The following is a 20668-nucleotide window of genomic DNA, read 5'->3' as shown; positions in this document are numbered from 1 at the left end:
GTCACTCGTTGAATTTGGCATGATTATGGCTGACATTTTGAAACAATACTGGGTGGAATTGAGTAAAAAGTGACTTTTTATATTTAGGATCTTCCCATTTTTAGTTGCATTTTCTGCATTCTTCTTAATATTATTATGCACTCATTTTAGCCACTGTTATAAACCAATCAATAACATTCATGCAGATGAATTTGAATCCTCATTTCTAATCATAATTCCATTTTTTTTCCAGCTCCGTATCATTGCTGACATCTTTCCCAAGGCCACTTGGAGGAAACCAAACAAGTCAATGGACCAATCAATGGCGCCAATTAGCCTCCATTAGTCAAATGGTAACGATGCTAACTAACCAAGTTCAAAATATTCCAGATTTTTACTCACACGCGTATTTTTTTTAAACAGGATTTTTTTCAAATAACACAAAACAGCTGAATTCAAATCTTAAATCTTCAAATATAAAAATGCCATTTTGTTTTTGACATTTTATTTATAGCAACAATGCACATTTCTAGACGTCATTACAAAATTATAATCCACAAAAATAATGTCATTTCTTTGCTTTTTTTACCCACTTTTAGTTTGTAAGGTTTCATGAAAGCCTCCGTTTTTTTGGCCTACTTCCTGTTTCCTGCTCTTCTGGTTCCCAAATTGCATCGGATGGGTGAGTACCTTTTATTATTTTATCTAAAATATATTTTTTAAAATTATTTAGTATGTAAAATACATTTTTTTTTAAATATTTTGCTTCTGCACAACTCAAAAAGGGAATTTAGGAGTTTTTTAAAAAATATTTCTGTTCGTTAAAATCACCCTTTTATATGACAAGCGTATTATCCGGAGTATAGACCGCAATTTTTTCCCCATAATTTGAGTCATACTCAACTACGACTTGTGTTTTTTTCCCTTTCTAACCACTACTAGCTCATTATGTCCTTTTTTAAACATAATGTTCTTCAAAACTTCGAAGCTAACAAACCCCATTGTTTCCCATTTCATTATCCCCACTTGAACGCACGTTAACGCCCCCTCAAAAATCCCACTTCTCAATGATTTTCCCTTTTTCCCACTCAGCCAAAAATCCGGCATATCATGTCGCGATACTTCTATGGCATGGACAAAAGACATTTAATACTTTTTTTTGTCAGGCGACTCGGGAGTCACGCAATAAATAAATAAAGTCATTACCAGCGCTTATAGAACACCGCCGCCGATTTACTCTTTTATCCCGCCGCCGCGGCAACAACAACAACAAAAAAATAAAAAGAGGAAGACAGTGGAGGAGGAGGAAGAATAAAAATAAAGCAGGGAAAAAAAGAAAGAATATTGCAGCAAAGCAAGCATAAGCCCCCCCCCCCCTTTTCTTTTTCTTTTTTTTTTTCTTTTTCAAGATGGCGCATTAGGTCTTTTTTCCTCGCAGTCACTTTTCATAGTTCAAAGCTGGCAGTTCAATAAATAGCTGCAACCGGCACATCTCTGTTCTCGCGCAAAGAAATCAATGTTAATCCTATTACCGGCAGTTATCACCTCGCCCAGAAACGTGAGGGGGGGAGAAGGAAAGGGGGGAGGAGGGGGGAGACGAGGTGTCAAAGCGGGCGAGAGAGAGAGAGAGACGGAGAGGGAGAAAAGGGGGGGGAGGAGGAGTCACCCTTCATTCACTTTCAAACACACTTTTGATAATTTACTTGTGTGGCAGAAGAAGCCTAGCGTGTGGCACGTGTGTGGCGTGTGTGAAGCGCGTGTGAAGCGTGTGTGTGAGGCGTGTGTGAGGCGACTGATGTGTTTGGCCCGTAATGCCCGGATCAGACCTTGCTGCTGTAAGCAAGATGTTTGAGCTACCAAAAGCGGCCAGGAAGGGAAATTCTATTCACACATTAAGAGATGTTGTGCGCGTGTGGCAGTCAGTGGTGGTCGCTGGTGTGTTAGCTTGTTTCGCGCGCTGGTTGCGGATAAATGTTGGGGGGAGGGGGGTGTATATGGTGGAATTTTGGTGATTTGCGATTTATTGTGTTGTTGATGTGGGGACACGGTGGTGGAGTGGTTGGTGGGGAGGCTTGACGGGTAGGGGTCGGGGGTTTGATCCCGGGTTAGGGTGTTTACTGTATGGGGTTGGCATGTACTGGGTGGGTTCGATATTGAAAATAGTCTGGTGGGGGAGAGTGGAATTTTGGTGATTTGCGATCTATTGTGTTTGTTGATGTGGGGACGCGGTGGTTGAGTGGGTTGTGGGGAGGCTTGACGGGTAGGGCTCCAGGGTTCGATCCCGGGTTAGGGTGTTGCTGTGTGGAGATGGCATGTTCTGGGTGTTTTTTTTTTGAGGGAGGGTTCGATATTGAAAATAGTCCGGGGGTGGGGTGGGGTGGTTGGCGGGGAGGCTTGACGGTTCAGGGTCGGGGGTTCAATCCCGGGTTAGGGTGTTACTGTATGGGGTTGGCATGTACTGGGTGGGTTCGATATTGAAAATAGTCCGGTGGAGGAGAGTGTAATTTTGGTGATTTGCGATCTATTGTGTTTGTTGATGTGAGGACGCGGTGATGGCGTGGTTGGCGAGGAGGCTTGACGGGTAGGGGTCGGGGGTTCAATATCGGGTTTGGGTGTTGCTCTGTGGGGTTGGCATGTACTGGGTGAGTTCGATATTGAAAATAGTCCGGTGGAGGAGAGCGGAATTTAGATTTGCAATCTATTATGTTGTTGGTGAGGGGACGCGGTGGAGGAGTGGTTGGCGGAGTGGTTGGCGGGAAGGCTTGACGGTTTGAGGTCGAGGGTTCAATCCCGGGTTACGGTGTTACTCTGTGGAGTTGGCATGTTCTGGGTGGGTTCGATATTGAAAATAGTCCGGTAGAGGAGTGGTTGGCGTGTCGGCTTCACGGTTCGGGGTCGAGGGTTCAATCCCGGGTTATGGCATTACTGTTTAGAGTTTGCATATTCTGGATAGTTTTTTTTTTTTTCTCGAGGGTTCGATATTGAAAGTAGTCCGGTGTCGCAGTGGTTGGCGGGGAGGCTTGACGGCTCGGGGTCGAGGGTTCAATCCCGGGTTATGGTTTTACTTTGTGGAGGTTGCATATTCGGGGTGGGTTCAATTTTGAAAATAGTTCGGTGGAGAAGTGGTTGCCGTTGCTTAAATTGGGCCATTCCAACGTGCTATTTTTTCCCCTTTTCGGTACATTTTTTTTCTGGGCAACTCGGACCTCGAAGCCCCCCCAAAATGGCCATTGGAACATTCCGTCGCCAAAGTTTCCCGCCCAAAAGCAGCCGACCCTCCGGCGTCGACGACAACCGTCGGATTTCCCGCGTAAAAAGCGTGCGTCGGCGCACAAAGCGTCAGCTTAGACGTCAACGTGGCTGTCGCCCGAAAGCCGTGGGATTAAGTCTCCTCCCGTTGTTGTCGTCGTCCGCATTGTTCACCCGCACAAATAATTACGCGGGAACGTTGTGGCAGCCAATTTTTTTTCCGCCTTTTTGTTTTGTCTCCTTTTTGTTTTCTCTTGTGATTTTTCTTTTTTACCTCCGCCGAGCGCGCGCGCGAGCGAGCGTGTTTTGTTTGGACGCTTCTTTGTCACGGCTCGGGATTACACGACAACGACACGGGAAATACACGGGAAACAAATTGGGGGGAAAGATGGAGATGTTTCTTTTTTATTTTTTAATCCTTTGGAGTGGCTTTTCTTTCAAACGCTTTTGATTGGTCGGACGAGCGAGACGTTCCATTCGTTCTTTTCTCCATTTTTGTGTGCTTTTAATTATTAAGTAAATTTTAAAAAAATCATAAAAATATGAAAATCCACTCTTAATTAAGTCTAAATTAACCGCAATATTCGAGGGATTACTGTAAATATAATTTATACATCTAAAAATGTACTTTAATTATCAAATATCAATGATCAATCCAAAAAAGTGGTTTTAGTCCAAGTCCTTTGATTACCATATTATTTTTTTGTTGCTTTTTTAAAAGCGTGAATATTTTTATATACGTTTGTTCATTGGCCCCTCCCATTGAAAATGCTTTGGACGTCAATGGCACGGAATGAGCGTCCACAGCCAGTTGCAGTGAAATGGACATCTATTGTTGTCACTGGCAGGCAGTGACTCCATTTTGTGTCAGTCCCTTGTCATTTCAAGGTACTTGTAGGTCATTTCCTGTTGATTTTCTGGCATTTCTAGGTCACTTCCTGTTGGTTTTCTGGCATTTCAAGGTTCCTTTTGAACTCATTGGCTGTCGAACCAATGGAAATTGAGCAAAGCGCAGTAGTGCGGGTTTTAAGGCGCCCCGGTGTCCAAAAATAATCAATTTTAGGGTACTTCCGGGTCACTTCCTGTGAATTTTGGATCATTTCCAATTGGGTTTGAGGGACTTATACTGAGTGGGCATTTTTAGGTCACTTCCTGTTGTTTTTTGGGCATCTCCAGGTTCCCTTTGAACTCATTGGCTGTTGTTTTGATGGCAATGAACCAATTGAAATTGAGCAAAGCGCAGTAGTGCGAGCACTCGGCCAGAAAATTTGAGTTTTACGGCACTCCGGTGTCAAAAAATAATCAATTTTAGGGTACTTCCGGGTCACTTCCTGTGAATTTTGGGATCATTTCCAATTGGGTTTGAGGGACTTATGCTGAGTGGGCATTTTTAGGTCACTTCCTGTTGTTTTTTGGGCATCTCCAGGAGATTTCCTGTTGGTTTTATGGTATTTTAAGCTTCCCTATTATCTGATTGGGTGCCATTTTGACGTAGGGGGTGAATGCACCAATCTGAATGCGGATAGGAAATTGATCAAAATGCAGTTGATCAGAAAAATGTGTTTTTGTCCCAAAAAATTAAGGTATTTAATGGTGTTAGCATGAGTTCTGGGCCGGATCGGAGCTCCCAGGGGGCCCACTTCCGGCCCGCGGGCCACACCTTTGAAACCCCCGCTCCGTCAACGTTGGCGCCGCCGCGTTCAGCCGGCGAGAAATTGTCTTTTTTTTTTTTTTTTTACGACTCCCACCGGCACCCGTTTGTTTTGATTAAACTGGATCATTTGAGCCGTAATGGCGGCCGCTGCCTCCTCTTTGGGATTCTTTCTCTTTTCTTAGAGGGTCGGGGGGGGTGACGGATGGCGGCGATAAAGACGCGAGCGACTCGGGACGCTAACGCAATGACTTTGTCGAGTGCGGCGGCGGCGGGCGACGGCGGGCAACCTTGAAGGCCCGCCGGCGAAGCCGCCGCCGACTTTACGGTCGTCGGGCAGATTTAGCAGGCGAGTTTGTTTGTGGGGAAAATTGCTTGTAAAGCTGCTTTACAACCACCCGCCATGTTGTTTTTGTTCGGGGGGGGGGTGCCGAGGGGCGAGCGTCCTTCAGGCGACTGACGGGGCGCTTTACGAGCCATCATCTTTTTGCGCGCTGATTGATGAGCGGCGTCTGGGTTTTTTATTTTATTTTTTTTTATTTTGACCCCTCCCCCTCCTTCCTTTCTTGAACAACTACTTCCTCTTTGAGGAGCAACACAAAAGGTGCTTTGGGATTTGTTAGCATAAGGAATTTTACCCTCGTTTTTTCCGGTTTTGACTCGTTTGACCTCTCAATTAAGGGTGACGCTGTTTAAATATCTTGAGAAATGTTACGTTTTATTGTGAAAGGGTTGACTCTTGTTAAAAAGTGGTGACAAATGATCTCAATTGTCGTATTTTACGGACTATGAATCGACTTTTTTTTTTTCATAGTTTGACCAATAGTCCTATTTTTTTAAGGCTAAAATTATTTTAATAGATGCCCATTTTAATATTATCACTAACGTATTATGTTTTTTCTAATATAAAAAAACTGCCCCCCAAAAAGGTAAGTTTTATTGCAGTATTTTTTTCTCCATTTAGTTTCAATTTAAAATACAAATTCTGTAAATATTCTCATTTTAAATGTACATGTTTTTTAATTAATCTATTTAGAAACCAAATAAGCCTTGAATTGACATTCTTATTTAACAAAAGGGAAAGACATTGAACATTTTTAAGAATTTAAATTTTATTATTCATTTAAACATGTATAAAAATATTGATTTATGATTTTTTTAATTCAATTTTTTTTTTTAATTTAACATTTTTTATTCATTTAAATGTCTATAAAAATATTGATTTATGATTTTTTTTAATTAATCTATTTAGATACCAAATAAGACTTGACATTCTTATTTGACAAAAGGGAAAGACATTGAACATATTTAAGAATATAAATGTTATTATTCATTTAAACGTGTATAAAAAAAGATTGATGTATGATTTTTTTTAAATTCTATTTTTTTTTAAATTTAACATTTTTTATTCATTTAAATGTCTATAAAAAATATTGATTTATGATTTTTTTTAAATTCTATTTTTTAAAATCTTTTTTTAATATAAAACACAGAGCAAACATCCTTTTAAATTCATTTTTCAATGATAAAAAAATTAAAATACCCTAAACATTATATTTAATTTTTAATCTTTTGTATGTTTTAAAAGGAACAAATATGAAAGAAAAAATATGTTTTTTAAATATTGAAAAAAAAAAAAATACTTATAATCATTTCACTAATTAACCTTTTAAAACAGGTGTAATTTATTCGTTCATTCATTGGTAAAAGCTGGTTAATTAAAGAAAGGAGGCGGGGTTAAAAGTCCAATGGCAGTGTCCATTGACTTGTTAATAGCAGTTTGTTTATAGTATGTATTTATGAATTGATATGAAATTCAGATGTGAAATGAAAATATTTTTTTTATTCAAAATTTTTGACCTTTATTGAAATATGTCATTTGTCGCTTTTACGCTTTAAACAGGTTAAAAATCTGCGGCGAATGCCAGCTTTTGAGTCCGTCGACAAGGTCGTTCAACTCGCTAAAGTTGATTTAATTTGGCGTCCATTTTCATATTTCAAAATGGCGAGGTCGCGACTCAAACTGGTCCAATCCCGCGCTTTGGCCCGGACGCGCGTTTTCGACGTGACGACTGTATTTTTAGGTCGCGCCCGTCGTCCAATGGCGCTCTTAAAGAGCCGGCGCGGGGCCCTTCGCCCATTAGCACGCGGCGTCCCACGCCATTCAGCGTCCGGCGAACAATCGGCGGCGGGGAGAAAAGGACGGAACCTTCGGAAGACGCCCGTCTCACCTCGCTTTCGGCGAGCCGGCGGCGAATTAAATAAGCGCCCGTGTTTTTTTTTTTCTTTCTTCTCAAAGGACGAATGAAGCCGCTAATGTGAGAGTGCATGGGGTGGGGGAGGGGGAGGCGGTTTGGGCAGGGGTGGGTTTAAAGATAAACGAGAATGCGAGAATGGGAAAGATCTAATATAATTGCGCGTCACGCCGAGACCTTGGCTATTTTGTTTCTGAATGGCGGCCCCAAAAGAATGGTCGCTATTCAGCGCCATGCTTTTTATCTGCGAAAAGGATTTAATTGATTTTTTTTTTTTTTTTGCGAGGCGGATGTCGGCCACGGCGCGCCCTCCCTCCCTCGCTTTATTCCGAATTGTCCGGTGAAAGGAGGCGAGTTGGCGGACGCCGCGTCGACTTCGCCGAGAACGGCGGCGGTATGAAGTCAGGGTGGTTGGAATGAGGGGAGGGGGCGGGGCTTTTTGGTCGGAATTGTTTGGGGGGGGAAAGAGGCGAGTTGGCGTTTTGGTGGGTTGTCGGTGTTTGGGGATAGGGGGCGGGGCTTTTGCGGGGGGGGGGGGGGTGGTTGGTAAAGGGAGGCCGCTTTGGAAAGAGGGGCGGGGCTTTTTTGTCGGAATTGTTTGGGGAAAATAGGCGAGTTCGTGTTTCTAATGGTCGTCGTGTTCAAAAATGGTGTTGATGAAATGAGGGGTGGGGCTTATTTTCCCAGAATTTTTCGGTAAAAAGAGGCTAGTTGGCGTTACTAATAGTTGTCAGTGTTCGAAATATGGGTTGATGAAATGAGGGGCGGGGCTTTTGGGGGGAATTGTTCGGTGAAAGGAGGCCACTTTTTGGTTGGTGTTCAGAAATCGGGTTGAGGAAATGAGGGCCGGGGCTTTTTTTCAGAATTGTTTGGGGAAAAGTGGCGCGTTCCAAATGGTTGTCAGTGTTTGAAAATTGGGTTGATGAAATGGGGGCGGGGCTCTTTGGGGGGATTGTTTGGTGAAGGGAGGCCACTTCGGAAATCGGGTTGCTGAAATGAGGGGCGGGGCTTTTTTCGGAATTGTTTGGGGAAAAGAGGCGAGTTTGCGTTCCTAATGGTTGTCAGTGTTCGAAAATTGGGTTGATGAAATGAGGGGCGGGGCTTTTTTTCCGGAATTGTTCGGTCAAAGAAGGCCACTTCGGGTTGTCGATTGGCGTTGGTGTTCGAAAATATGGTTGCTGAAATGAGAGGCAGGGCTTTTTTTTCTGAGTTGGCTTTTTTGATTGTTGTCAAAGTTTGGGAATGGGGTTGATGGAATGGGGGGCGGGGCTTATTTTCCCAGAATTGTTTGGTAAAAAGAGGTGAGTTCGCGTTCCCCATTGTTGTCGGTGTTTGAAAATCAGGTGCCGGGTGGGTTTTTTGGGGGAAAGCGTTCCCGATCGTCATCGGTGTTCAAAAGTAGGGTTGCTAAAAATCAGTGGCCGGCCACTTTGTTTCAAAAAATTTCCATGAAGCGAAGCAAGTTTGGCTTACCGATCGTCGTCAGTTTCAAAATGCGGGTTGCTGAAATAATGGACGTGTGCAGGGTGGTCGTTTGGGGTCCAGTGCCTGGGTCACATCATTTTTGGAGGATCGGATCTCGGGTAAACAAGATCGAATGTATCAAATGTCTTAATTTATTACCTGGTGGTAAACGTCCAATCCATTTTGACTGGGAGGTTTGGCAGTAATCATTCATATATATGGTCCAAAGGACATTTTTAAATTTGATATAAAACCACGAACAAATGTTCAAGTCTCAATAGGAAAGTTTAAAATAACATAACAGTCAAATGATTTAAAAACTTCACGATTTATAGTCCGGACAATACGCTAATAAATGACCTTTAACTGCCTTTTTTCCCCAAATTAAATTCAAAAAGCCAAACATAAACATTCAAACCTTAACACCCTCATCCTAACCTTATTTAAGAGTACTCCAACATAGCATAACCAATAAATAAAAATGTAAAATTAGCCCGATAGTCGACAAATGGCCCCCCAAAAAATCAAATATCCCTGCATTTCTTTGCCGTTTTTGTCATTTAACGTTCACTAACCGCCACTGAAAAAAACCTGTTTGATAGGCCGTCCAAACATTTGATTCCCGAATAAAGTGCGATGGCGTGCGAACATGTTTAATTTGTCTGTGTCGACAAGCAGACCCGTAAAACCTCTGACTAATCGACGGGATTACACGGGCGAAATGACATTTTTGGCGCTTAAACTCTCGACTACCTGGACCAGCAGATATTAGCTTAGCGGCCTATCTGCGCGCTAAGTGCTTATTAGCGTCCCCGCGCTGTAAGTCTGTCCAAGGCGCCGCTGATAGGAGGCCCGGGCGACACCGACGACGGATTAGCGCCGCCGGACTTAAACGCCGTTATTTAGTCTTAATGCCACTCGGCGGCCATTGTGTGCCGACACCGCCGTAAATAGCCGTCCGTCAAATTAGCCCTTTTAGCCTGGGGATGTCTACATCATTTATTTATTTATTTTTATTTTTTGGTGGCCTGATTTGAAGAATTATGTGATTTAATGAAATATGATTTTTTTTTCCACCTAATTTTAATAGAAATCTGGCATATATATTTACATTACAGTTCGGTTAAAACGTTATACGGTGATGCCTCTACTTACAAAATGAATTGTTTCATAAGTAGAGGTATATTATCCATTTAATTGACATCATTTTTTTCCACAATCTTGAATTCTAGCCACTAAACTCATTAGAAATAATAATAATCGGACATAGGCCCTGTCGTCATAATCAACAACAAAGCCTACTCTTCATCACACCCAGAAACTGCGTATGAATCCCCATTTTTGGATGAAATATATATGTATGTATGCAAAAATATGTATTTAGCCAATTATTATGGCGCCACAATATCGAACCAACCGGACATAATTGCTTGTTAAGTCTTTCCTTTGACGTTGAACATCTTTATTTCGGTGGCCTTGGTCAGTAAGGAGAAACCTCTCGGCTGCCCCCCTGCGAACCGAGTGTTGAGCATTTTGTAACCTGAAACATTTGTAAGTTGAAGCATTCGTAAGTAGAGGTACCTCTCTATTAAAAATAAATTTGACCGCCATGCCCTCTTATTTGATTTCCCGTACCAGCGCCGTCCATTCAAGTGCCCTTAATAACCAACGATCTTAACCTGAAAAATTTGTAAATTGAAACATTCCTGATCTGAAACATTCGTAAGTAGAGGTACCTCTCTATTAAAAATACATTTGACCGCCATGCCCTCTTATTTAATTTCCCATGCTAGCGCCACTCGAGCCCATTCAAGTGCCCTTAATAACTAATGATCTTAACCTGAAACATTTGTAAGTTGAAAGATTCGTAAGTAGAGGTACCTTTGTATTTAAGCTACATTTGACCGCGAGTCCCTCTTATTTCATTTCCCGTACCAGCGCCGCCCATTCAAGTGCCCTTAATAACCAACGATCTTAACCTGAAACATTTGTAAATTGAAACATTCGTAAGTAGAGGTACCTCTCGGTTTAAAAGAAATTTTACGGCCATTCCCTCTTATTTAATTTCCCGTACCAGAGCCACCCATTCAAGTGCCCTTAAAAACTCACGATCTTAACCTGAAAAATTTGTAAATTGAAACATTCCTGATCTGAAACATTCGTAAGTAGAGGTACCTCTCTATTTAAAAGAAATTTGACCGCGACACCCTCTTATTTGATTTCCCGTACCTGTTCAGGTGCCCTTAATAACCGATGATCTAAACCTCAAACATTTGTAAGTTGAAACATTCGTAAACTGAAACATTCATAAGTAGAGGTACCGTAATTACTCGAATATAACACGCAGGTTTTTGCAAAATAATTAATTCCAATAGTTGGGGGTGCGTGTTATAATCAAAAACTATTTTTATTTTTTTTATTTTTTTTTTTTTTAATTTTTTTATTTTTTATTTTTTTTTGTGTCTTGTTACATGGCCCTTAGCCTGGTGCTTTTTCTTGCCAAATAAATTGAATTGAAATTGAATTGAATAAAATAAATTACAAATTTTCGATCGAAAAAAGCATTGTCAAACTCACTTTGACGCACGGATTTTACGTCATCTCGTGAAGCCGAGACCACCACTGCCCCCCTCTAGCCTCGTACCCGTCTCAGTTCACCCTCTCTCAGTTCAGTGTTATAATCAATAACTAAAATAAATTACAAATTTTCGATCGAAAAAAGCATTGTCAAACTCACTTTGACGCACGGATTTTACGTCATCTCGTAAAGCCAATCGGATGATGTGTTGTGGGAGGAAGAGGAAGTGGATGAAGGAAGCGTGGACGTTGATAGGATTCTCAACGAAGAGATGTATGAGAGGACAGACAAAGAGAGAGAGGAACTTTTCATTTGAAGGATTCTAATGAATAAATTTGTTTGAACAAAACAATCGTGAAACGAAGAAAAAAAGGTAAGATTTCTGATTTTCGTCAGCGGGAAATTTTAGGTGCGCACTATATTCGAGTACTGCGTTTTTCCAGATTTTTTTGGCCCAAAGTTATACCTGCGTGTTATTTTCGAGTGCGCGTTATATTCGAGTAATTACGGTACCTCTCTATTTTTTAAAAATGACCGCAATACCCTCTTATTTGATTTCCCATACCAGTCCCACCCATTCAAGTGCCCTTAATAACCATCATTCTTAACCTGAAAAATTCTTAAGTTGAAACGTTCGAAAATTGAAACATTCGTAAGTAGAGGTACCTCTCTATTTAAAAGAAATTTAACCGTTAAACCCCCTTATTTGATTTCCTGTACCCGTTCAAGTGCCCTTAATAACCAACAACCTTAACCTGAAACATTTTTAAGTTGAAACACTCACAAACTGAACCATTCATAAGTAGAGGTACCTCTCTATTTAAAAGAAACCTGACCGCCATACCCTCTCATTTGATTCCCCGTACCAGCGCCACTCGTCTCGCACCCGATAGCGCCGCCCATTCAACCTCCGCCGTCGACAACCTTCGAGCTCGCGTCGGAAGAAGTTCCGGCGACCGAGATAAACCCGGAACCCACCGGCAGTTTTTTTTCCCCAGCGTTCCCTTTCTCTCATTTTTTTGATCCTTCCGAGAGCCTCACAATGGCCGCGACTCCGTTCCTCCTCCCTCTTCCTGTGTTTATCGGGTCTGGAGGTGCGCGAGGTGCGGGAGGGGGTGCCGTATTTTGATGTCAATAAGCAATTTTTCCTGGCCGCTCTCCCGCCTGACCCCTTTAATCCATCAATATATTATTAGAGATAAAGTTTGGCGGACGCCTGCTGCAGTCACAAGATAAATGACATCTCTGAAGTCGCGCATTAAAGAGCAGATTAAGGCCCCGGCGAGCCGGCGACCGCTCATCCGGGCGCCGCCGTGCGACCCATCACGCTAAGTGACAAGAAAGAAAAATAATGAAGTGAGGCAGAAGAAGCATAGAGATATTTCTTTCACACGCGAGGCCGCCGTCCGTTTGCCGCCGCGGATTAGGGCGCATTAGACGACCGGCGAAAGGAGAGTCGGCGCCGGGGAATGCCGGACGTTTGTCTTCGCTCAAAGAGACGCTGATAATTTGCGTTTTCTTTTTTTGACGCCGTGACAATGAGGCTTTGGTTGGGGTTTTTTGGGGATTGTTTTTATGGGAGCTTTTTTTTCAAAGGGGGATGGGCTTGTGGGAGGAAGGGGGAGGGGACTAAAGTGGGGATTAAGATTTGGGAAAGGCAAGTTTTTCGTTCGGACAAAGCGGAGAGACGGTTTCGATCGACTCACAACCCCCCAAAAATGGTTTGTGGAGACACAAAAGGGTTTTGAGAGGCATATTTCATAAATTGGGATAGAAAGGAATTTTTATTGGTGTTAAATCGTCTTGTGATTTTGCAATTATGTTTGAAAAATGTTTGAGATTTTTCAGGTTATCCATAGTTTGCTTTTTGGGAGCCAAATTTTTATATATTTATTTCAGGATGTCCAAAGTTTGCCAATTTGGGGCCATTTTTTTTGTATTAAAATAGCAGTATCGTCTTGTAATGTGCAATTATGTTAGGAAAACGTTTGGCATTTTTCAGGTTATCCATAGTTTGCTTATTAGGAGCCAAATGTTTTTAAAGTTTTTTTAATTTAAAACTGCACCATCGTCTTCTAATTTACGATAAAAAATTTAAAAAATTCTGCAAGATTTCAGGTTATCCAAAGTTTGCTTATTGGGGGCCAAATTATTATTATTTTAAATTAAAACTGCACTGCCGTCTTCTAATTTATGATTACATCTGAACAATCTCCAATCTGATTTTGATTCAAATCAACCGCTCAATAACCATGCCTGGCTGCGTCTTTAAAACCGATGCGTCCTGTGTGTGTCAAATACAGAAATAGCACTCCTTACTGACACTGCGCCTTTAAATGTGATGCGCCATATAGTCGTGAAAATACGGTACACATTTTTCAGGTTAAAAAAGGCAAATTATCGTTCCAAAATGACCATCATTTTTTCCAGGAAGCTTCTTTAACTTCTACCTCTACTTACAAAGTATTGAAGCATTTGTAAGTAGAGGTACATTTGAAATTTGCTTCAACTTACCATATTTTCACAACTATAAGGCGCACTTAAGTCTGAAATTTTCTCCAAAATAGACAGGGCGCCTTATAATCCAGTGCGCCTTATATATGGACCAATACTAAAATTGTTATCATGATAAAATAAAAATAAATCAGTCGATAGGTTACACCATCACAGAAATAGCGCTCGTTACTGACACTTCGCCTTTAAATGCCATGCACCATATAGTCGTGAAAATACGGTACACATTTTTCAGGTTACAAAAAGCAAATTATTGTTCCAAAAATGACCATCATTTTTTTCAGGAAGCTTCTTTAACTTCTACCTCTACTTACAAAGTATTGAAGCATTTGTAAATAGAGGTAAAAGTTAAAGAAGCGTCCCGAATCCGTCAATAGCAACCAAAATCACGTCAACCACATTGAAGCCATTCACCCGGCAAAAAATCGAGGATCAAAGCCCCCACGTAAAAACCACCAAAGCCCCAATTTCCGCATTTATCGACGCCCCCGAAAAAAAGCAACATCTCCCCGCGGGAGACGCCGACAAAGAAACTTTGGCTGGAGTTTGTCGCCGCCGCCGCCAACTCGGCGAAGGTATGAAATCACGTTAAGCGTGGCGCTTTTCAACTTTTATTTTTTATTTTCCTTCTCCGGGTTGGACTATTGTGCGGCGAAAAACAGCCGACACCTTGACCGTGCTCCCAATTCTCGCCGGAAAAGTCCCTAATTACCGCCGCGGCGCTTCTTACGATGGGCGGCGATAAAACGGGGGGCTTTGGCGTCTTTCCTCCCTCCTATTTTTTAAACCCCGCTTCATCTTTTGCGTGGAAAAAAAACCCGCGTTGGGAGCGGGCCGCCATCCCAAATGGAGTCGATTCGCTAGCGCCGCCGCCGCCGCCGCCGACATGAATGCACTTTTACTATTACAAGATAAAGCTAGAGGGACGAATTACGGGCCGGCGAGATACGGCGCCCCCGTAATAGCACGGCGTCAGCGTTCAATAAAAGACATTTGCAAGCCGGCATTTCTCCACGCCGACGCCGACGACGACACTCGTGGCCGAGATTTAAACGCCGCTAAATTAGGAGCCCGCCAAAGGTGCCGGCTAAGCAGCGCCGCGCTTACTTCGCCGAGTTGTTTACGACGACGCGCGGGTGGGGGAGGGGCCGGTTTTCTTTGCCGCCGCTAAGTCGACGGCGCCCGGCGACAATCGGCGAGCGTAACTCACCCGCCGACGGCGGTTCGATGAATCAGGTGCAGGCGGCGCTTTTTTGCTGACGCCGGAGTTGGCGTTGCGGGAGTGGGCGTCGGCATGGCATGGCGTTGGGAAGTTGATTGGGTTTCCGGGCTAGCTTAAATTGTTCAGATCGTGAAATTGTTTTTTTCTTGTGGGATTTCATTGTTGTGGTGGGACAATTTGTAATCGGGATGGGGGAAGTGGTTAGGGAGTGGGACTCGCAGTCTTGGGGTCGTGGGTTCGATGCCAGGTTGGTTCTCACTGGGTGGAGTTTGCATGTTCTCCCCAAACTTGTGTTTTTTCCCCCCACATACTCCGATTTCCTCCCACATTCCAAAAACATGTAAGCTAGGCTAATTGGACAAAGTTAGTGGTGGTACGGTGGAGGAGTGGTTGAGTGTGTGGGACTTGCAGTCCTGGGGTAGTGGGTTCGATCACAGGGTGGTTCTCACTGTGTGGAGTTTGCGTGTTCTCCCCAAACTTGTGTTTTTCATACTCCGGTTTCCTCCCACATTCCAAAAACATGCAAACTAGGCTAATTGGATGCTAACTTGTTCCTAGCTATGAGTGTTTGGTTGTTTGTCCCCTTGTGCCCTGTGATTGGCTGGCCAGGGTGTAGGATAGGCTCCAGCACCTTCCGCGAGCTTTAAGCTCAGTTCAGAAAATAAATGTATGAATAAAAAGGTATGTGGTGGTACGGTGGAGGGGGGGGGGGGGTTGAGCGTGTGCGACTCGCAGTCCAGGGTTCGTGGGTTCGATCCCAGTTCGGTTCTCACTGGGTGGAGTTTGCATGTTCTCACCAGGCTTGCGTAGGTTTTCTCCAGGTACTCCGGTTTCCTCCCACATTCCAAAGACATGCATGCTAGGCTAATTGGATGCTAACTTGTTCCTAGCTATCAGCGATTGGTTGTTTGTCTCCATGTGCCCTGCAATTGGCTGGCCACCTATTCAGGGTGTCCCCCTGCCTGGTGCCTGAGATTAACTGGGATAGTCTCCAGCACCCCCCACAACCTTTGTGAGGATAAGTGGTTCAGAAAATGAATGAATAATAGGGATGGCCCCATCGCATATTTTTGGATGTGGGTCAACTTTGACTCATTAGATTTTGATTTTGAGCTGCCACGGTTTATGAAAATAGCCAGTCAACATTTTTATTTTTATTTATTTTTCATGTAAATTGCGGGGCAAAAAAGTCGTTTGTAGTTTTGTTACAAAATGCAGTGCTTTTATTGCCTATTTGTGTTTGAGTTGCAGTTATTTGAACCTGTGTTGTGGAAATCAAGCTTTGTGTTGTGTCTATTTGCATCCATTTTGTGGCAATTGAGTTTCATGTTGCTGCCTTTTGCATTTTTTGTGGGTATTTCAATCTGTGTCGTGGCAATTGAGCTTTGTGTTGCTGCTGTTTGCATCCATGTTGTGCGTATTTCAACTTGTTTTCGGCAAGTCAGCTTTGTGTTGTGGCGATTTGCATCCATGTTGTGCCAATTGATTTTTATGTTGCAGCTATTTGCATCCGTCTTTATAGTAAGGCTTTTTTTCGTAAAAAACGACATAGTATAGTAAGGCTTTTTTCTTTAAAAAAACGACATAGTATAGTAAGGCTGTTTTTCTTAAAAACAACATAGTATAGTAAGGCTTTTTTTTAAAACGACATAGTACAATAGTAAGGCTTTTTTTTCTCCATAAAAAACGACATAGTATCGTAAGACTTTTTTTCTTAAAAAGGACCTAGTATAGTAAGGCTTTTTTCTTAAAAAAAACGACATAGAATAGTAAGGCTTTAAAAAAACGACATAGTAAGGCTTTTTTTTCGTAAAAAACAACCTTAGTATAGTAAGGCTTTTTTTCTTAAAAAAACAACAACAATATAGTATAGAAAAGCTTTTTTTCTTTAAAAAAACGACATAGTATAGTAAGGCTTTTTTTAAAAACGACATAGTATAGTAAGGCTTGTTTTCCTAAAAAACAAAATAGTATAGTAAGGCTTTTTTTTCGTAAAAAATGACATAGTATAGTAAGGCTTTTAAAAAAAAAACGACATAGTATTATAGTAAGGCTTTTTTTCTTAAAAAACGACATAGTATAGTAAGGCTTTTTTTTTTTTAAACGACATATTATAGTAAGGCTTTTAAAAAAAAAAAAACGACATAGTATTATAGTAAAGCTTTTTTTTCTTAAAAAACGACATAGTATAGTAAGGCTTTTTTTAAAAACGACATAGTATAGTAAGGCTTGTTTTCCTAAAAAACTAAATAGTATAGTAAGGCTTTTTTTTCGTAAAAAATGACATAGTATAGTAAGGCTTTTAAAAAAAAACGACATAGTATTATAGTAAGGCTTTTTTTCTTAAAAAACGACATAGTATAGTAAGGCTTTTTTTTTTTAAAACGACATATTATAGTAAGGCTTTTAAAAAAAAACGACATAGTATTATAGTAAGGCTTTTTTTTCTTAAAAAACGACATAGTATAGTAAGGCTTTTTTTAAAAACGACATAGTATAGTAAGGCTTTTTTTCTTAAAAAACGACATAGTATAGTAAGGCTTTTTTTTCGTAAAAAATGACATAGTATAGTAAGGCTTTTAAAAAAAAACGACATAGTATTATAGTAAGGCTTTTTTTCTTAAAAAACGACATAGTATAGTAAGGCTTTTTTTTTTTAAACGACATATTATAGTAAGGCTTTTAAAAAAAAAAAACGACATAGTATTATAGTAAGGCTTTTTTTTTCTTAAAAAACGACATAGTATAGTAAGGCTTTTTCCCCCATCTGCTATGGCAATTGAGCTTTTTTATGGCTATTTGTATTCATACTTGGACCAAATGACATTGCTGTTCTCTTTTTTTTGCCAAAGCCCTGTGAGCCCCCGTTTTCGCCCTCACAAAAACTCAGCATCAACAATCCGCCCCCCAAAAAAAACAAAAGCCAAGCGATAATCCACATCTTAAAGAAAAAAAAAAGCAGTCGTGTGAAGGACTCGCAATCCTTTTTTTTTCTTTTTTTCATCACTTTATGGTAGAAGAAGAAGAAGAAGAAGCCCCCAATCACCCCCTCGGCCCCCCTATTTTTTTTTTAAAGTTATTTCCTATCCCGGCTTTGAGAAATCTGTTTGTTTGAGGGCAGCATTAGATGTGACCAGCGTTTTATTGTGACATAAAACCCGCATTTCTTCCAGCGGCAGATTAAAAAAAAAAAAAAAAATCGCTTAATAAGAAAAGCTGTCAGCGGTGCAAAATGGCTGACATAATCCGTTTATCCTCCCTGCAATAAAGATATTTGGTCCTTGGGAAGTCTATCTCTCCTCTCGTGTTATTTGGCCCAAAAAACATTATCGGCGCCGCATTCACACGGATTAAGAAGTCATACGGGAGATAGAAAAGGAAATGACAGTAACGCCGCATAAAAAAAAAAGAAAGAAAGAAAGAAAGGAAAAACGCCAACGTGACACGACCGCCACGGCTAATGAGCGGAGGAGGGATTGGTCGCAGAGGGTGGACACCAGACGGGATCGGGTCGTGGTGTCAAATTATTGTTTTTTTTGCTGGATTTGGGGTTGTTTTCGCCATTTAGAATAGAGTTTTTTGGCTATTGAGAGCGGTAGTGGCGATATGTGTCCAATCTGGTTGAAGTGGGAGAGTCGGCAGCCAAAAATACGATTGTTTAATGCGGTTGTTAGCTTCTAATTAGAAAACTAAGTCATTTTAATTTGGTCAATTTTGGACAACTTTTTAAAAACGTGTTGGTTACAATATATGGCAATATGTGTCCAATCTGGTTGAAGCGGGAGGGTCGGCAGCCAAAGAAAAAGATTGTTTAATGCGGTTTCAAATGTGGTTGTTAGCTTCTAATAGGAAAACTAAGTCATTTTAATTTGGTCAATTTTGGACAATAGTTTTTAAAAACTTGTTGGTTACAATATGTGGCGATATGTGTCCAATTTGGTTGAAGCGGGAGGGTCGGCAGCCAAAGAAAAAGATTGTTTAATGCGGCTTCAAATGTGGTTGTTAGCTTCTAATAAGAACATTAAGTCATTTTAATTTGGTCAATTCTGGAGAAGACTTTTTAAAAAATGTGTTGGCTACAATTAAGGGCAATATGTGTCCAATCCGTTTGAACCGGGAGGGTTGATAGTGTTTATTCTTAGCTCAAATGTATCGGATACTTCTTAGCGGAAAACAAACTCATTTTATTTTGGTCAATTTTGGAGAATACTTTTTTAAAACTCATTGGTTACAATTGACGCCAATACATGTCCAATCTTTTTGAACTGGGAGGTCTGGCAGCCCACAAACTGATTGTTTATTCCCAGCTAAAATCTATCAGATAACTCTTAATGGAAGACTAACTCATTTTAATTCAGTCAATTCTGGAGATATTTATTTTTTAACTCATTGGCTACAATTAATGGCAATACATGTCCAATCCATTTGAACTGGGAGGGATGGCAGCCAATAAACCGATTGTTTATTCCCGTCTTCGATCTATCGGAGAACTTCTAACTCAAAACTAACTAATTTAAATTCTGTCAATTCTGGAGAACACGTTTTTTAAACTTATTGGCTAAAATTGATGCAATACATGTCCAATCCATTTAAAATGGGAGGGTCGGCAGCCAACAAATCGATTGTTTATACCTGTCTTCAATCTATCAGATATCTTCTAACTCAAAACTAAATAATTTAAATTCTGTCAATTCTGGAGAACACGTTTTTTGAACTTATTGGCTACAACTGATGCCATACACGTCCAATCCATTTTAACTCGGAGGGTCGGCAGCCAACGAACTGATTGTTTACTCCCGTCTTCAATCTATCGGATATCTTCTAACTCAAAACTAAATAATTTAAATTATGTCAATTCTGGAGAACACGTTTTTTGAACTTATTGGCTAAAACTGATGCCATACACGTCTAATCCATTTAAAGTGGGAGGGCTGGCAGCCCACGAACTGATTGTTTATTCCCATCTCAACAGTATCTGAAACCTCCTGACGGAAAATAAACAAAATGAAATCCAGTCAATTCTAGAAAACACTATTTTAAAACACATTCTTTACAATTGACATGTCCAATCTATTTGAACCGGGAGGGTTGGCAGCGAGCGTTTATCCCCAGCTCAAATGGATCGGACGCCCAATAACAATCACCTCATTTCAATTTCATCCGTTCTGGCAAACTCAATTATCAAATTCATTAGCTGTCATCGACACCAATTGCTGCCCAATCATTTGGAACTGGGAAGGTCGGCCGGTTGGAGTGTCGCGCCGCCGTGAACTGGCACGCCGCCGTTTCATCATGGCGCCGCTTTCGGCCGCTAATGAAATGTGATTACGTCGGTTCAGGTGGCCGGGGTGCCATATTAATATCTTCCCAGATTATGCATGAAAACCACACACACACACACACGCGCACACGCTAACATATACACACTTCTCGGCACGCTAACACTTTCTAGTTCATCATTAGCGCGCTACGCTAGCACCTCGGCGACGACGATGATGATGATGATGAATGCGTGGCTTGATTCATTAGTTTATGACGGAGGTGCGTCGGAGTCATCGGCGAAGATCCATCAAGCGCCCCAGATTAACGCCGCCGCCGCCGCCGCCGCATTCGCCGTAGCGGCGTGTGCTGAGTCGTCATTCGTGAAACTAGCAAACAAATAGATTAAAAAAAAGAAGAAAAAACTTTATTGCTCTCAGTGCTATTGACAATCATGTCAATCATGGGTTTATTTTCATCTTTGTTGGTTTGTGGTT

The 20668-nt window shown here is 41.4% G+C and overlaps 1 long non-coding RNA gene across 1 annotated transcript in view; it reads left to right on the top strand.

Annotated features, from left to right (window-relative positions):
• The window catches only part of LOC144079142 (uncharacterized), a 90472-nt gene that overhangs the window by 32614 nt on the left and 37190 nt on the right, over positions 1-20668 (top strand). Inside the window, exons 5-6 of the long non-coding RNA XR_013301436.1 lie at positions 233-332; positions 579-661. This is a non-coding gene — a long non-coding RNA (uncharacterized LOC144079142). The remainder of the gene's footprint in view (positions 1-232; positions 333-578; positions 662-20668) is intronic.

The sequence above is a fragment of the Stigmatopora argus genome, chromosome 8 (assembly GCF_051989625.1).
Source record: "Stigmatopora argus isolate UIUO_Sarg chromosome 8, RoL_Sarg_1.0, whole genome shotgun sequence".
NCBI lineage: Eukaryota > Metazoa > Chordata > Actinopteri > Syngnathiformes > Syngnathidae > Stigmatopora > Stigmatopora argus.
Note: the sequence above shows the minus strand (reverse complement) of the source record. Positions and strands in the feature narration are given on the sequence as shown.